The sequence below is a fragment of the Cebidichthys violaceus genome, unplaced genomic scaffold (assembly GCF_023349555.1).
Source record: "Cebidichthys violaceus isolate CVI_PGR_0920_01 unplaced genomic scaffold, fCebVio1.0.p SCAF_23, whole genome shotgun sequence".
NCBI lineage: Eukaryota > Metazoa > Chordata > Actinopteri > Perciformes > Stichaeidae > Cebidichthys > Cebidichthys violaceus.
In genome coordinates, this window is record NW_027176406.1 from 7,562,156 (window position 1) to 7,580,970 (window position 18,815).

The following is an 18,815-nucleotide window of genomic DNA, read 5'->3' on the forward strand; positions in this document are numbered from 1 at the left end:
TAGCTGATTCCTCCTGGACAACGAGGTTCGAGATTGTGTCACAATAAAGGGCTGAATTTAAAGCCCGAAATAATATAGCAGCTGGGTTTGAGTCTTTTTTCCACATGGTAACGATCAACAAGAATGTAAATTGGATACATTTATATCTATTTTAATCATTAGCGATTCTTCAAGTCAGACTCTTGTTGTACTTTCATTCCAAACAACACAGCTCTAGACAGCTCCTTCACCAAAGCATCTCTAAACTCCAAACCATGGCTACAGAACTCAAAGACAATGCTGGTCAGCACATGTGACAAGCATGTGGACATGAAATTAATTTGAAAATGTATTCGGCTGATGGGATGCATTTCTCACTTAAATTGGTGTTACGGTGGTTTTTTGTTTAGCTGTCGTTAACCTATTTGGTTGCTGTGTTATTCCATGTGTTAGAAAGCTGATTGAAAAATCCATAACAGTGTTTCCCAATATGTAAGGAACTATGTGCTAAATACAAGTTAGCAAAAAGAAGCTTTAGGGTTGACAATCAGCTGACCAAATACTTTAAAAGCAGTTTTAATGGATTTTTTCCTTTATCAAGTCCTAAGAATTATTACTCCTTTTGTTTTCCATCCAAAAACATTAAAGAAAACAGTAGGTCCAGTATTTTTAATCAAGTATTTCTCTAGAACAGAAAAATAACACAAGAACCAAAATAAAAGAAATATTGGTATATAATTGTACATTATTGTAATTTTTAGATGCAGGCTACATGGGGTATCGGCTGTAGGAAGAGGCAAGCCTTGATTGATTTCTAGTGGGCTAATACATATGTGATTTCTGCAATTGTATGCAGTATAAGAAAGTAAACCCTTGACAAATTGTACAACACCAAGTACATTCTTTTGTCAAAATAATCAACAGTGACCTGGAAGCAGGAATATGTAGGCTAATGAAGCTGTGTCTAGCCTAAGTGTGTTTTTTTTGTAATTTGTATACGGTTTCAACAATCTGTAGGAATGTGGACGTATATATGCTCTTATTTAGAGTGAGACAGCTCATTAGCCCTAATATGCCACTGTTGTATATTTACACAAATAGATGTACTTTTCTGGCTGCTCAGTATGTTCTGCTGCCTGTGAGGGTGAATTAAACAATATTCATGTCATGGTCATGTACAGTTACAGTATAATGCCATGCTACAGCTCTCTTCCTCATTGGCGACTGACAGCACACAGCTCATGAGGTGTCGGGTTGAGGGTGAAGCCCACAGCTGGAGTGTCAGATCCAGTTCTTCCTCTGGTACTCCAGGTGGAGGAGTGAAACGAAAGTGCTGGAGGAGGGTGGTGAAGAAGAGGAAGAGCTCCATCTTTGCCAGACTTTCTCCCAGACACACCCTGCGACCTGCAGGAACAAAGAGATTTGCAAAGAGTTAAACTGGATCACAATGTGTGGAAATTCTCTGTAATCCCTAAAATACAAAACCCTGACAACGTTTTTGTACCTGCAGAAAAGGGCATGAAGGCATCCCTCCTGATAAATTGACCCTCCTTGTCCAGGAAGTGGGAAGGGTTAAAACACAAGCTCAAACTTGTATGGCCTGGAATACCATTGCAAAAGGTCTAGGGTTACTAATCATCTAAACTCCTTTTGCTCTGTAAAACAGACCTGTATTGAGCCCATGCAAATCCACTACTACAGAGAGTTGGGTTCACCCCCTGAACTGATAAATACACATCTTGGGTGCTGATAGTTTCAAGGTCCCTTGTCCTTCCTGAGAAGCTTAACCCAACCCACACCTTTTGTTTAACTGTTATTTCTTGTAACTCTGTATTATAATCATGGCCAGAACTCACTCTGGTTAGATACAATTCTACAGCTTTACTGCTAACTTCATACTGTCCCTCTCAACCAGACATTCGCTAACGTCACGCCGGGCAAGTGTGGCGGGAGCCTTAGGGGAAAAATAAGAGGGAACGAACAACGCCACCTGGGGAATTAAACCCCATGAACAATGGACATAAGAACTTTAACACATTGTTTTGAGAATTGATAAGGCGCACAGATTTGTTACTGTTTCACATTCCATGTGTCAGAAAGCTGGCAATTTATCACGTTGTTCTTTTGAGGTGTAACTTGTATCGCTTGACTCTGAACATTGTGTACATGCAGACGCTGCCCAAGCAGAACTCGCAACCAAACAAATGTATCTTATGTGTGACTTGCTGTTGTCTCAACCTGATGACTGTGAGAGCTGACAAATTAACCCTTTCTCATGACTGCAGGAACAGCAGCACCTACCAAGGCCTTGACATCTTAGCTCCATCCGAAAAGGGAGTACGCCTGCCTGTCTGCTCTCCCACTCTTTAAAACGTTGACTTGTTGTTAGACCTCCGAACCATCCGTGGGAAAAGAGCTCTGACCATTCAGCTGAATTATTCTAAGTGTCAGTTCAATAAAATACCTAAAGACATTTGAGAGCTTTCTTGTTGCATTTATTTCTCTCAAGAAAATTAATAACATTCATTTCCACCACAAATGGCGACAAGGATGGCATTGGACAAGTGATTTGGACTCCAGTTGAACGACAGAGAATAGCTGATTCCTCCTGGACAACGAGGTTCGAGATTGTGTCACAATAAAGGGCTGAATTTAAAGCCCGAAATAATATAGCAGCTGGGTTTGAGTCTTTTTTCCACATGGTAACGATCAACAAGAATGTAAATTGGATACATTTATATCTATTTTAATCATTAGCGATTCTTCAAGTCAGACTCTTGTTGTACTTTCATTCCAAACAACACAGCTCTAGACAGCTCCTTCACCAAAGCATCTCTAAACTCCAAACCATGGCTACAGAACTCAAAGACAATGCTGGTCAGCACATGTGACAAGCATGTGGACATGAAATTAATTTGAAAATGTATTCGGCTGATGGGATGCATTTCTCACTTAAATTGGTGTTACGGTGGTTTTTTGTTTAGCTGTCGTTAACCTATTTGGTTGCTGTGTTATTCCATGTGTTAGAAAGCTGATTGAAAAATCCACAACAGTGTTTCCCAATATGTAAGGAACTATGTGCTAAATACAAGTTAGCAAAAAGAAGCTTTAGGGTTGACAATCAGCTGACCAAATACTTTAAAAGCAGTTTTAATGGATTTTTTCCTTTATCAAGTCCTAAGAATTATTACTCCTTTTGTTTTCCATCCAAAAACATTAAAGAAAACAGTAGGTCCAGTATTTTTAATCAAGTATTTCTCTAGAACAGAAAAATAACACAAGAACCAAAATAAAAGAAATATTGGTATATAATTGTACATTATTGTAATTTTTAGATGCAGGCTACATGGGGTATCGGCTGTAGGAAGAGGCAAGCCTTGATTGATTTCTAGTGGGCTAATACATATGTGATTTCTGCAATTGTATGCAGTATAAGAAAGTAAACCCTTGACAAATTGTACAACACCAAGTACATTCTTTTGTCAAAATAATCAACAGTGACCTGGAAGCAGGAATATGTAGGCTAATGAAGCTGTGTCTAGCCTAAGTGTGTTTTTTTTGTAATTTGTATACGGTTTCAACAATCTGTAGGAATGTGGACGTATATATGCTCTTATTTAGAGTGAGACAGCTCATTAGCCCTAATATGCCACTGTTGTATATTTACACAAATAGATGTACTTTTCTGGCTGCTCAGTATGTTCTGCTGCCTGTGAGGGTGAATTAAACAATATTCATGTCATGGTCATGTACAGTTACAGTATAATGCCATGCTACAGCTCTCTTCCTCATTGGCGACTGACAGCACACAGCTCATGAGGTGTCGGGTTGAGGGTGAAGCCCACAGCTGGAGTGTCAGATCCAGTTCTTCCTCTGGTACTCCAGGTGGAGGAGTGAAACGAAAGTGCTGGAGGAGGGTGGTGAAGAAGAGGAAGAGCTCCATCTTTGCCAGACTTTCTCCCAGACACACCCTGCGACCTGCAGGAACAAAGAGATTTGCAAAGAGTTAAACTGGATCACAATGTGTGGAAATTCTCTGTAATCCCTAAAATACAAAACCCTGACAACGTTTTTGTACCTGCAGAAAAGGGCATGAAGGCATCCCTCCTGATAAATTGACCCTCCTTGTCCAGGAAGTGGGAAGGGTTAAAAGAGTTTGGGCTCTCCCATTCACTCTCATCATGAAGGACAGAAGTAAGAAGAGGAAACACAGTAGTCCCCTGTTGGCAAAAGAAGAGAGAGATGTGTATGAAGCCTCAGAATGAAAGCACTTTTTCACCTTTTCAGAAGTTGATTTATTATTATTGTTTGTTTGCAATCTGTTGATTGTTTTTGTTGTTTCATCTATTGTACTGTTTTATCAGTGTTTTAGCTTAGTTTGTCTTGCTTTTGTTGGACTTTCTGTTATATTGCTGTGTATCAAATCACTTTGTCAACTTTAATTTTAAAGGTTCTATATAAATAATAATAATTATTATGTAGGCAACCGACCTCTTTGATGAAGAAGCCTTGGAAGGTGACGTCTCGGCTGGTTTTGTGAGGAATGGCCATGGGGATGATGCTGGCCAGTCTCTGTGTCTCATGGATGACAGCATCGGTGTACGGTATGAAGGTAGATTTGTGTCTTTATTACGCAAACAAAACCTTTGCTTTCAAAACGAAAAGCTACGGTTTCAAAACCAAAAGCTAAGGCTTCAAAACCAAAACGTAAAGCTACGAGATGAGTTTGGACGTAGTGGGCGGGGCATACGCTGCTGAATGAGCCAGGAGTTTCTATTGGTGGGTTTGACTTGGATCCCGGCATCTACTTCCACTGTAGAGGTTACTGTGATGAGCGGCATGGAGGTAAGTTGACATTATATTGCTCTGGTAGCACTTCACTTTGTTTTCATGTTGTTAGTGTCGTAGAGTCTCTTTTTTTAAAGAACGACATGAGGTGTTGTTGACATGAAGCTTCACTTTCTATGTATATATATATATATATATATATATATATATATATATATATATATATATACACGTATATATATGAAGCTACTGCTATAAAATGCTGATGCTGTTTACCATTCTGCACAACCTTTCACAGTTTCGTCAGCTACCCCTGCTTGTGTGCAATCCCCTTAAAACTGCAGTAAATTAAAAAGCAAATACGAAGGTCACCTGGATTGATGCAGAGCCCACAATGCGTACGTTTTCGTTGGCTCTTCTCACCATGTTTTTGAATCGGGGGTCATTGTATTCAAACCTGCTGCCGTACACAATAGCGGAGATGATATTGGATGTTGCATGATTTACCGGGCATGCTGTATCGAATGGCTTCCCTGTGAAACGGCAGTGACAAATAATGAAAATTATTTCATAAAAGCAAAAGAAAAATGATCGTCTTGTACTATTAAAGCAAACCCCACCATGACTTACACTGGCTACAAAAAAACTAGAATATGGGGGTGATTTGAGCACAGCGCACCATTTTCTGAGCACAGGTACAGTGCTGTGAAAAGTATTTGCTCCCTTCCTGGTTTCTTATTTTTTTGCATATTTGTCACACTTAAATGTTTCAGATCATCAAACAAATTTTAATATTAAACAAAGATAACCCGAGTAAAGACAAAATGCAGTTTTTAAATGATGATTTAATTTATTAAGGGAGAAAAGCTATCCAAACCGACTTGGCCCTATGTGAAAAAGTAATTGCCCCCTAAACCTAATAACTGGTTTTGTCACCCTTGGCGGCAACAACTGCAATCCAGCGTTTGCGATAACTGGCAATGAGTCTTTCACATCGCTGTGGAAGAATTTTGGCCAACTCTTCTTTGCAGAATTGTTTTAATTCAGCCACATTGGATGGTTTTCGATCAGAAACGGCTCGTTGAAGGTCACGCCACAGCATCTCAATCAGATTTAAGTCCAGACTTTGACTAGGCCACTCCAAAACCTTTTTTTTTTTGCATTCAGAGGTGGACTTGCTGGTGTGTTTCGGATCATTGTCCTGCTGCATAACCAAAGTGCGCTTGAGTTTGAGGTCACGAACTGATGGCTCGACATTCTCTTTCAGGAGGTTCTGGTAGAGAGCAGAATTTATGGTTCCATAAATTATGGCAAGTCGTCCAGGTCCTGAAGCTGCAAAGCAGCCCCAGACCATCACACTACCACCACCATGTGTGACTGTTGGTATGATGTTGTTTTTATGAAATGCTGTCAGTTTTACGCCAGATATAACGGGACGCACACCTTCCAAAAAGTTCAACTTTTGTCTCGTCAGTCCAAAGAATATTTGCCCAAAAGTCTCGGGGATCATCAAGATGTTTCTTGACAAATGTGAGACGAGCCTTTGTGTTCTTTTTGGTCAGCAGTGGCTTTCGCCTTGGAAGTCTCCCATGGGTGCCATTTGTGCCCAGTCTCTTTCTTATTGTTGAATCATGACCACTTGACCACCCTAACTGAGGCGAGTGAGGCCTGCAGTTCTTTAGATGTTGTTCTGGGGTCTTTCCAGACCGATTCATGTCAGTTACTTTGTTTCTCATCTGTTCTTGAATTTCTTTACATCGCGGCATGATGTGTTGCTTTTTGAGATCTTTTAGCCGACTTCATTTTGTCAGACAGGTTCTATTTAAGTGATTTCTTGATGCAACACGTCTGGCAGTAATCAGGCCTGGGTGTGGATAGTGAAATTGAACTCAGCTTTACAAAAAAAAAATCAGTTCATTCATGATTTATCAAGGGGGGGCAATTACTTTTTCACATAGGGCCAAGTAGGTTTGGATAGCTTTTCTCCCTTAATAAATTAAATCATTTAAAAACAGCATTTTGTATTTACTCGGGTTATCTTTGTCTAATATTAAAATTTGTTTGATGATCTGAAACATTTAAGTGTGACAAATATGCAAAAGAATAAGAAACCAGGAAGGGGGCAAATACTTTTTCACAACACCCACCCACACCTGATACAACGGCGTCTGGGTCCAGATCCGAACCGCAGTCCGCCTATTAGTGAGCCCTGATCTATGCCTTACAAAGCATTGATAAACAACAATGAATGGCCAACACTGCCTCGAAACGCATAGTTTTTCAACAGAAAAGGCAAATAGATACAACACAAAGTGATCAAGAACATATCAATATTTATTTAGGCCATAATACACAATACAATTTTATCATTACTTTATAGTGATTCACAATTGGAAAATAAATAAAATACAGTGCAAGGTGTTGCTGTGAAGTCTTACAGCTGACAAATGTCCAAAGATGGCTGCAATAATAACATAAAATATATGATAAATCAATCTCAACCCTATGGTGACAGTGTTTCAACACTTTGATGTTTTGGTTAATTAATCAAAAATATGATTTAGCTTTTCTAGCAGTTTGATTGGTGCAGCTGTAAATGTTATCCCATTTTCTTACTGAGACACCAACCTTGCTTCAGCACTTAAGTTAAAGATCAAATGTGTTGAATAAGATGGTTTTAAAGTAGATAGCAGTGTTTCTTTTTCAGTGGCATTACAATCTCAAAAGCTTTCTACTGTGCAAAAGTGTTTGACAATACTTGAGTACTAATTTTGAAATCCCTCACGACTAACGGCACACAGCTCATGAGGTGTCGGGGTGAGGGTGAAGCCCACAGCCGGAGTCAGATCCAGTTCTTCCTCTGGGACTCCAGGTGGAGGAGTGAAACAAAAGTGCTGGAGGAGGAAGGTGAAGAAGAGGAATAGCTCCATCCTAGCCAGACTTTCTCCCGGACACGCCCTCTGTCCTGTGAGAGAACAAGCTTCAGATAATCTGAAAACTTTGATTGGTATTGAAAAGAAGTGTTAGCTGAGCTCTCTAACCTGCAGAGAAGGGAATGAAGGCATCTCTCTTGACAAACTTCCCATCCTTGTCCAAGAAATGGGCAGGATTAAAGGTGCATGGGCTCTCCCACTCACTTTCATCCCACAGAACAGATGTCAAAAGAGGAAACACAGGGGTCCCCTTGAAAGAGACATTTATTAATGCTTACAATGTTTTAAAGAAAAACTATGATCTACTATCTGTTAAACAGCTTTCTAAAATCAAGCATGCAGTCTCATCATGTTTCATTATTCTGCGTGAACTGGAAGACTTGTTTTCATCAGTCAGATTCTTACCTTTCTAATAAAATAGCCCTGAAAAGTCACATCTGCGCTGGTGATGTGAGGAATAGCGATGGGAAGGATATTAGCAAATCTCTGTGTCTCATGGATGACAGCATCAGTGAAGGGCAGGTTCATCCTGTCCTCCGTCTTGACCCGACGGCTCCCAACCACCCTGCTCAGCTCTGCCTGGACCTGGTCTGGAAATTAGAAAATAAAATACTGTGGCTAAAAAACAAAGCAGCAGTAAAGTTTTTTTCACCAATTCTAGAAAGACTAACATGAATGCTTTTTACCAAACCCTCACAGAAACAAATCATTTGAGTGAACACACTCCACAATACATTGCAATTGCTATATCACAGAATTTCACACAAGCTAGAAAAAAATCCTTCTCAATGCCATTAGTGTAATTTTATAACCAGCTGGTTGAACATTGCACTTGTAGTAATCGGTCAAAACTAAGGAAATCAAGTAATTTCTCATTTATATCTAAAGTACTACCGTTTCAATGGAGTTCTTTTTCCAGGTGTACATTTAAATGGGGATGATACCATGAACAAAACGAATTGAAGCAGTCATTGAATGTTAAGTTAATTGTAGTTTAAAGTCACTGTTTGGAAGTAAAAAGTATTTCTCCTAAGTTACAACAGTCAGGAAATGTTAAAGGCAGGGTTGGTAATCTTGCGAAACTGGCAAGAGTACCAGTAATAGTCTTTTCCAATGAAAGTAGCTAGCAGTACTAGCTCAAAAGTTGCTGAATCTAGCAAGACAGTAGCCAAGTTGACAACACTGACAGCCCGTCCCTTCAGGCCTTCCTCCAAAGCCAAAGAGCAGTGACAGAAGACATGCACCAGGGGACGCTCCTCGCCCTCAAAGCATGGTTTTCTCCTCACAGGCTTCAATTTTGCTCACACAGCAGAGATGTTCTGCATGGAGTGATGTGAAAGTACTCGCAAAAGTAATTAGCGTGCGCAGCTGTTTGAGTTGCACACGCGTGACCTCTACACACGTGCATGGATGTCATTTGTGCTTGTGGATTTTGACATTGATCTGCCTTCATACCATTGGCCAAACATTATAATGAACGTAAACAACAAACATGGCTATCATTACTCACAGCTGTCAAGCTAGCAGCTTGTGAAAGACTCCAGTGACGAGCAATGAATGCACGAGCAGAATACGCGCAGACAGGCAGGAATTTAAGCAAGTAGAATTAATTGGTCGGGCTTATTACAGTCCAGCAACAGTCAGATACCAGATTTTTTTTATCACAGCATTTGATTCATTGATTACTGTCAGGATGCAATGAGCAAAATGACAACTGCACACATGGTGCAGAAATTGTGGTATATTTAAAAGATTTAACACCGCCCCCTGTTGGGCAGATAATTTACTACAAGGTATCTAGATTTCATTAGAACAAATAACATGAAAATTGTATTTACTAGTCATAGGCTCCCTATGGCCCTGAAAAAGTGGACTCATTGGAAATCCGAAAGTGTTTAAATCCAACCTACGGACCTTTGCTGCATGCACCAAACACATTCTCTCCCTCTTTCCTGTCAATCTTTGACTGCATAAAATGACAGTAAAAAAGCCTACAAAAATAATCTTTAAAAACATATTTCAACTACTATGTAAAGTACAACAGTTGGGGACTGCATCTGCTTGCAACCGGTCTAAGCATATTACTTACCTTGTATTTGAGGATATTTGGCCATGAGCAACAGACCCCATCTCAGCGTAGTTGCTGTCGTATCAGTACCAGCCGTAAAGAGGTTGCTAACAGTTGCCACAAGGTTCTCCATGTTGTAGAATGACTCAGTAATCCCTAAATCCTTATTAACAGGTGTAAAATGTAATGTGTTAAAACTTAATTTTAAAAAGGCGTTCTTGACATTTTTCATCCTCCAGCTATTGGCCGTTTTCATAGAAATGGAATGGTGGTGATGTTTTATGAATTATCAATTAAGTCATTAAAAAACGATTTAAACCTTGTATTATGATATCACACTTTTAATACCTCTAGTTTCTGTTTGTGTTCCAGAAACGAGTCCACAAATCCTCTGCACATCTGAGAATTCAACGTTTCTTGTAAACGTCCGATCAGCTGCTTTATTCGTTTTCTGTTTTCAGCAACATTCTTCCTGAGACGCATCCTGTTGCTCACCCATTGAAATAACCAGGGGTAGAGGTTGTACAACTGTTGTATTTGAATAGAAAAAACAGGTACATCATGTTATTTACTATATCAAGAAGGCACAATAAAAAGGTCAATATGCATGCCCATGGCCCCATGAGTCTGTAATTCTCACTATAACCCACTAAAGGTATCTTATAGTTTATTTAATGAAAGACAAAGTGGTACCTGTATTGAAGGAGAGCCTGAAAGTCGAAGGTTGTCATTGGCTCGGTCTACCATACGTTTAAACTCTGCATCACTGTAATCAAATCTGCTGCCATAGACAATTGAACAGATGATGTTGGAAACTGCATAGTTTATTGACTGGGTAGCACTGAAGGGTTTACCTAAAAAACAAAAATGAATGAGCAAAACAAACAATATAGAATCCTTATGAAGACAATATACAATACAGGAGAAGAGTTACCTTCATGTCTTTCGAAAACTTCTTTCAGATACTGAATCTCCTCAATGATTTTCTCCTCTGCCGCTTTTTTGCCCATCCCAAAGTCTCTCAGGTTGCTCAGAGCAAAACGCCTCATTTCTTTCCATGATTCCCCATTGGCAAATATGATTCCTGTACCTGAAGTGAAATCAAGTACACATGTTTGTCAAATGTTATTTGGAGTGTTTGAAATCAGATTACAATAATTTCAGAAAAATGCCTTATGGTGATCTCTGCAGCCTGTCCACAGCTCTAGGGAAAAAGCTGTTTCGCAATCTGTTTGTGCGTGTGCTTGGGGTTCTCAGTCTGCCTGAGGGGAGGATGGAGAAGAGGTGGTGTCCAGGGAGTGAGGGATCCTGCATTATGTTAATGGCCCGTGTGAGAAGACAGCCTGAGTGGATGTCGCTCAGGTTTGGTAGGGGTGGAGCCAATGATCCTCTCAGTCGTCTTGACAACCCGCTGCAGGTCTTTTTTTTTTTCAAGGTGCAGTGTGGCTGGAGTACCACAGAGTGCAGCAGTATGTCAGTATGCTTTCAATGGTGCTGCGGTAGAAGTTGACCATGATTTTCTGAGGTAGCCTGTTGCGTTTCAGGGTCCTCGGAAAGAACAACCTCTGCTGGGCTTTTTTGATGATGTGGGCAGTGTTCAGGCTCCAGGTCAGGTCCTCAGCTATGTGCATCCCCAGAAACTTAAAACTTTGGTTTTCCTGAAGTCAATTATTTCTTTTGTTTTCTTTGTATTGAGAATGAGGTCGTTGTCCTTGCACCAGGCAGACAAGGTCTGGGCCTCTTCCCTGTAGGTTATTTTGTTATTGCTTCATAATTGTTTATCATAATTAAATAAACATCAAAAACACCATAAAAAAGGACATCAGATGCCGTTTGACAAAGTGCAGAGTTCAGACCATGCGATCAAAGCTTGTTAAGCAGTTCAATGCTGCGTGGGACGAAGCATGGGCATCCTGGGCATCACATACCTGCTCCCTAAAGACAAAAGTGCACATTCAGGCCTTGGAGCGTACATTGGATCTGCTGTGATATTGTGAGCAAAATTCATGGTGCACTGGTCCATCATGCAAGCATTACTGCACACTGGTTTCCCTGTTATTTTATCACCCAGTTTAACAACCCTGTCCAGTCTGTTCTTGTTTTATACAGACAGCACTTGCTAGCGCCATGGCTGTAGCGATGGAAATATAAGTCGATTGGTCTATTACTTTTGTCCAGACATATCTCTACAACTATTGGATGAATTGCCATGAAATTTGGTACATTCATCGTCCCCAGAGGATGAATCCCCAAAATGCCTGACTTCTGTGATGATGAATTGCTTTCAGAGGCTTGTCAAAGACTTCAACTTCTAACTATGCAAAAAGCCTGTTAGTGTCTCAACCACGTCACATGCTTGATGGACTTCAAGCTAATCCTCAAGGTGCTGCTTTCTATACCTGCACCATGAAGACAGTCCTCACAAGCAGAACCACTGCCTGGTTCAGGAATAGCACCAAGAGGGACTACCTGGCCTGAAGACCATCAGATGTCAACTCATACAACCTCAATCACCCCAACAAGAGAATGTTCTCCCTGCTGCCGCTGCCTGAAAACCAAAATTAGGAGTTTCTTCCTTGGGGTCAATCATAATCTGAACCAGTGACCAAGGCTGGCTAATGCAATCACCCAGGCTATCACGCTTTGTTGTTTTTGTACACACATTACCAAGGCTAATCACAACTATGCCCTTAAACAGTATGAACTCATTTTGTATTGTAAACTACACATTTGCATTGCGGAGCAATTGAAACAGCGGCATCCATGGAAGAAGCTTCTAGCTCAAAGCACAACTGTGCCACACACAGCAGCTATTATGGCTGTAGACTGAGCTGTGTGATGTTAACATTGTCATTGGATCAAATGTATGCATCACCTAGATCAGTGGTTCTCAACTGATCTGGCTGCGGGACCCACCATCACCCCTTAATGGCAAGCCATGACCCAAATTTTCAACTTCTCAAATTGATTTAATGAAAAGATGGTGCAGTTTGAACCTGAGCTGAACATTTCCTCTACAGTTGTAGTGGTAGGGAGCTCTCTTGTGCAGAGAAAATGTTCCCGCCAGTCCCCGTCCCACGTAAACAAGTAAAACTGCTTTGTTTGTTACGTCTGTAGATTCGTCCATTTGTAATGCAAAATGACCACTTGCCTTAATTCGAGCTGTAGTCTGTTTTTGATGTCATCCGACATGTCTTCAATTCACCTACTTATAGTGTAATTTGACAGAGGTATAGTTTCCAGTTTATCCGCTGCAGATTGATCCAACACGTCCATGGCTGCAGGTAAGTAAGACACTTTTGTGATGTCCTCAGGTCTTGAAGGCATCTTTGAAAGTACTCAACAGGTTTATCTTTGAGAGAAGGGTGTTTTATTTCCAAATGCCACTTCAGTTTTGACGGCTTCATGCTTTCTTGTGCCAGAACCTCGCTGCACAAAACACACTGAGGTTTTTGCCCTTTGGTCCTCAATGTAAGAAAATCCCTATCTCATGTAATCGGTGTTGTATTGCGTTTCGCTCAATTAGCATATGAAAACAAACTTTGTGGGTGTTCTTCTATACTGTGAAATGGGTGTCTATTAGCATTACAAGGCATTAACGCCAAATACTGTTAAGTGTGAATAACTCCGCTGCATAAAAAAAATCCCCATCAAAATAAAAGCACAGGATTTTTTATTTTATTTTCCAGGCAAAGGCCCGCGACCCACTGAAAACGAGTCCGCAACCAACTTCTTGGTCGTGACCCACCAGTTGAGAATCACTGACCTAGATGAACTTATACTGTAGTGGTTATCACAACAATCCACTGCTATATACTTACTATGTGAACCACTTATGTCATTGCCAAATGGAGGGACTTGTCTCTCTCCAAACTCCATAGCATAGTTGACCAGTGCCTGCTTCACGGTGTTGTATCCTGCCAGAATTACCACTTCTTGGGGTCCAAAATACACTCTGAACACGGATCCATAGTTCTTGGAAAGCTATGGAAGAGAAAAAAAAAAAAAAGAAAAAAAAGCAGTGATCATTACAACTTTTGAAAACAATAAAAATAAAAAAAGGATATTGTCTGGTTATTAAGTTTTGCAGCCTTTGTAGTATTGAAATCATCACAACATCACTCTTAATTCCAAACAGACATAGTAGAAAGGAACGCATCACTAGATCATTTTCACATACACTTATTCCAATACTTCCTTTAAAATAACTGCTGTGGACAGATACCAATAAAAAACGGGTGCAAACAGGCACCTGTATAGCCGTTAATGTGTTGTTCTCTTGTTTCCGTTTTTATTTTTTATTGTAATTGAGATTCCTTCATGTGCTGCAGAACAGGAACATGCTGTAAACCACTTTCAACTGAGTCAAGACAGTTTACCGGTTAGATATTTATTATTTTCTTTTAATTTTGTCCTGTATAATGATGATAATAAGCTGCAGTAAAGTGGCGGAAACATCTTGTATCCTACAGTATAGCCTTGGCCCAAGTTTTTGAGAATGACACAATTATTCGTTTTCACAAAGTTTGCTGCTTCAGTGTTTTTTTTTTGTCCAAGATTACTATGGTATACTGAAGTATAATTACAAGCATTTCATAAGTGTCAAAGGCTTTTATTGACAATTATATTAAGTTTATGCAAAGAGTCAATATTTGCAGTGTTGACCCTTCTTTTTCAAGACTTCTGCAATTCACCCTGGCATGCTGTCAATTAACTTCTGAGCCACATCCTGACTGATGGCAGCCCATTCTGGCATAATCAATGCTTGTCGGTCCGAATTTGTGGGTTTTTCCTTTGTCCACCCGCCTTTTGAGGGTTGACCACAAGTTCTCAATGAGATTAAGGTCTGGGGAGTTTCCTGGCCATGGACCCAAAACTTCGATGTTTTGTTCCCTGAGCCACTTAGTTATCACGTTTGCCTTATGGCAAGGTGCTCCATCATGCTGGAAAAGGCATTGTTCATCACCAAACTGTTCTTGGATGGTTGGGAGTAGTTGCTCCCGGAGGATGTTTTGGTACCATTCTTTATTCATGGCTGTGTTCTTAGGTAAAATTGTGAGTGAGCACACTCCCTTGGCTGAGAAGCAACCCCACACATGAATGGTCTCAGGATGCTTTACTGTTGGCATGACACAGGACTGATGGTAGTGCTCACCTTTTCTTCTCCGGACAAGATTTTTTCCGGCTGCCCCAATCACCGGAAAGGGGATTCAGCAGAGAAAATGACTTTACCCCAAGTCCTCAGCAGTCCTATCCCTGTACCTTTTGCAGAATGTCAGTCTGTCTCTGATGTTTTGCCTGAAGAGAAGTGGCTTCTTTGCTGACCTTCTTGACACCAGGCCATCCTCCAAAAGCCTTCGCCTAACTGCGTGCAGATGCACTCACACCTGCCTGCTGCCATTCTGAGCAAGCTCTGCACTGGTGGTGCCCCGATCCCGCAGCTGAATGAACTTCAGGAGATGGTCCTGGCGCTTGCTGGTTTTTCTTGAGCACCTTGAAGCCTTCTTCACAACAATTGAACCTCTCTCTTTGAAGTTCTCGATGATCCGAGGGACTTTGCAATTAATTGCAATTCATCTGATCACTCTTCATAACGTTCTGGAGTCTATCCAAATTGCCATCATAAAAGCTGAGGCAGCAGACTTTGTGAAAATGTATATTTGTGTCATCCTCAAAACTTTTGGCCAGTAGTGTACAGCTATCCATCTCATTAAATCAAACATCCAATGTTTGATAGAATACATAACGATACAAAAGTTTGTAATTGCCTGCCACAAAAGATTGATCCAGTACAATCAAATGGCTGAGAGGACCACTCTATATTTTGAATGGTCTTTCATGCTTTTAGGAAGGGATGCACCGATCTAACTTTTTCAGTCCCGATACCAATAGTGATACCTGCGCTTTGGTTATTGGCCGATACCGAGTACTGATCCGATACTAGTGTTTATTTGATAAGCTGTATGCCTCACTTATGTGTAAGGCAACATCAGGCTTGATTTAAAAAGGTAGCTTTTTTTACCTTTGTAAAACTAAATATCACAAATAAATACATAGAATTATGTTATGTAAGAATTATTTAATAAAATAACGGTATCCGATACCCGATCAGTCAATTGTCACCTATATCTGGTCCAGTATCGGACCAATATCAGTGCATTGCTACTATTAGATGGATGAAAGTCCTATTTACAAATCTTATGATAAATCAACAGTTACTGGTCAAAAAATCTGCTTTAATCAGATTCATATAGGAATGTCTGTCTGAATTCTACTGTTGTTATTTATGTTGAAATGGTATCAAAATAACAGGTGATTCCACACTCTGAACAGCAGTGTATATACAATATACAAGTTTGACTCAGTAACTTTAAAGTTTTACTGCCTTAGTAGTAATGAGATCATCACAACTTTACTCCAATTCCATACAGATGAACAAAGCTGCAGTAATGTGGCCAAAACACCTCATAACCCATAGTTATCCATATAATCCTTTTCTCCTGAAAGTGATAATATCATATCCAATTTTGTATACATTACTGTTCAGAAGTTTGGAATTAACTTCCACAAAAGCTTAATCTGCTAAAGTCAGATGGCTGAGAAGACGACTATATTTTTTTTAATGGCCTTAAGGTTTTAGAAGATCCTCTTTACAAATAGATGCAACTTTGTATCAAGGGTTTTGCAAAAACAAGTCATGTTTGTGAAGCCTACATGGAGAACAAAACGCTGTACAATGGTTCAATCAGCCAACGGAAAGTTCAGAAAGAGACAAAGATACCTCTAAGAATTAGGAATAAGAAATACAAATGAAATCAACAGTTATTGGTAACATAAATTAAAACTTAGCAACAAAGACAGACTTTAAAATCATATATAAATAGGAACAATTTCCTGTTTCACTGTCTAGTGCAGAATAATGCCTATAACAAGCTGACATTTACAGGTGTGCTACTTTATCAAAGGGATTCTTAAAAAAAAAAAAGAAAAAAAAAGAAAAAAAATCAGAAATAGGTTCGTGAAAATATATTGGGAATATCAGCTGAACATCCAATGGCCTTACAAATCCTGTTCAATCTAACCACCAAGTAGACGGCAGAGGGTCCTAAGAAAAACGTCTTTCCAAAATGTTTATTGGGTGATTGCACGACTGTGGTTCAAATATGATCTTGGGTCACTTGTACATTTTTGGACTGGAAAACAAATAAAACAAATAAAAATAAAAATCACAGGGGGGATACTGTGACACTATTCTAGAGGGGCAAAAGACTAAATACAATTTTAAATCATGTATATACACCGGGAGGCAAAACTATTCTAAATGTAAATAATACTATTTCTGTCTGAATTATATTGTTTTTATCTATGTTAAAATACCAAAATAAATTATTCCACACTTTTGAACAATACAGTATACAGCCACTTTAGCATCACTTACTTACCTCAAACAGCGTGCTGTGGACTGACTTAAGATTCAGCTGCAGCAAATTGCCAAACACAGGCAGTGGTCTGGGTCCTGGAGGCTCCTTTCTCTGATGGTCAACGTTGGGGAAAAATACATACAAGACGAGTAGGATCCCAATAGTGCCCAGTAGAATGGTTGTACTGGGGAACTGTAGAAAAAGGCTTTCCATGGCAGCCAGTAAGCCACACTTTCAACAAAGTCAGAGACAATATTTTTGTGTTTAATGTTGTGTGAGTATTAGAGTGAAACTTTGTCCTAATTTTACTTGACAGAGTGATATGCACATATATACCCGAAGATTCCTCCCTTACACTTTTATTGTCCTTAAGGTAATGTGTGACGACCCACTCTGCCCTGTCTGTCTGTTACTTTGTTTGTGTGGTATTTTCCCCTGCAGGTATTGGAGGTGGGCGTGGGAGAGGGTCATCAGTAGAGTGGAAACACCTGAGCTCATCATTAACACTGGCAACACATGGGCCCTGTTAAAACCCCTCTTTAGTCTCAGTTGGTCCCTCTCTCCTTACACCCATTTGGTTTTTGGTTGAGATTATGGTTTGTTTCTGCACTATACAACATTGCATACACACTTTCCACTCATGCACTCACCTACACTGCCGAAATGATTGACTTCACACGCCACTGTTAGTTTGAGCTTGCTTTTTATTCTGCCTTTAAGTTATTAAATAACTTGTCATGGCCATGCGGCCTGGTTTGTGACAAATGTACAACTGTTAAGTTGAATGTATCATAGACTCCAAAGGTTTAACAGAATAAGACTTACTATGTACTATATTTACTCGGGGTGGGAATCACCAGAGGTCCCACGATACAATATTATCACGATACTGCTGTAAATCAATGCAATAGAAGCGTCTTAATTTGCTCCGCTGGTTTTAATGGATCATCATGTGTCTCCCTCTTCATGCATTTCCCAGAGCTCCCGTATAACCCCCAGTAGATGCGCAACCGTATATGACATCTCCCCCTCTTTTAAGTGTTATGTCAATAACATCATAGGGACACTTTAACTGAAAATGGCTATTCAGACAGCACATAGCATAAACCAAGATTAACTCAAATGGAGACATTTCAACATACACCGGTCTCTTTCCAATCAAGCAACAAATAAACATCAACATTATCACATCAATGTCAGTACAACTTTTTCTCTTCTCCCCCCAAAGGCCATATGATCTGCACTTGTCTACAGGTCAAGCCTGTCGACTTGCTTGCACACCTATCCAGATCTGGTCAGTCTGACCGGGTAGAGGGGTTGTGGGTGTAGCCACACTCTGACTGACAGGAACAGTCTCTAACATGGTGGCTCCGTCAGAGTGTGTGTCTGTCCCTGTGATCTCCCCGTGCACTGCTGGGATGGGCTGGGGAACCGGCACAGGTTGGAGGTGACGCCGGCATATTTCTTGGAAAGCTATGAAACAACTAAACAGACGCCATTGTGATCCTTACAACTTAAAAAAAGCCAGAATATTATGGTAATATTTAAAGCTACTACAAGGAAATTTGATCATGTGTTGACTTTGGCGGCCCCTGTGAACAAAAGTTGGGACTGGAGGATCAGTGA

The 18,815-nt window shown here is 40.1% G+C and overlaps 1 long non-coding RNA gene and 1 pseudogene across 1 annotated transcript; both read right to left on the minus strand.

Moving 5' to 3' along the window:
- Positions 1-633: 633 nt before the first annotated feature.
- Positions 634-1,706, minus strand: LOC137878671 (uncharacterized). Its single transcript, XR_011103632.1, has 2 exons — positions 1,484-1,706; positions 634-1,383 (listed from the first exon to the last, which is right to left on the minus strand). It is a non-coding gene; the product is annotated as an uncharacterized lncRNA (long non-coding RNA).
- Positions 1,707-3,207: 1,501 nt separating this feature from the next.
- Positions 3,208-17,480, minus strand: LOC137878669 (cytochrome P450 2K1-like; annotated as a pseudogene).
- Positions 17,481-18,815: the final 1,335 nt, after the last annotated feature.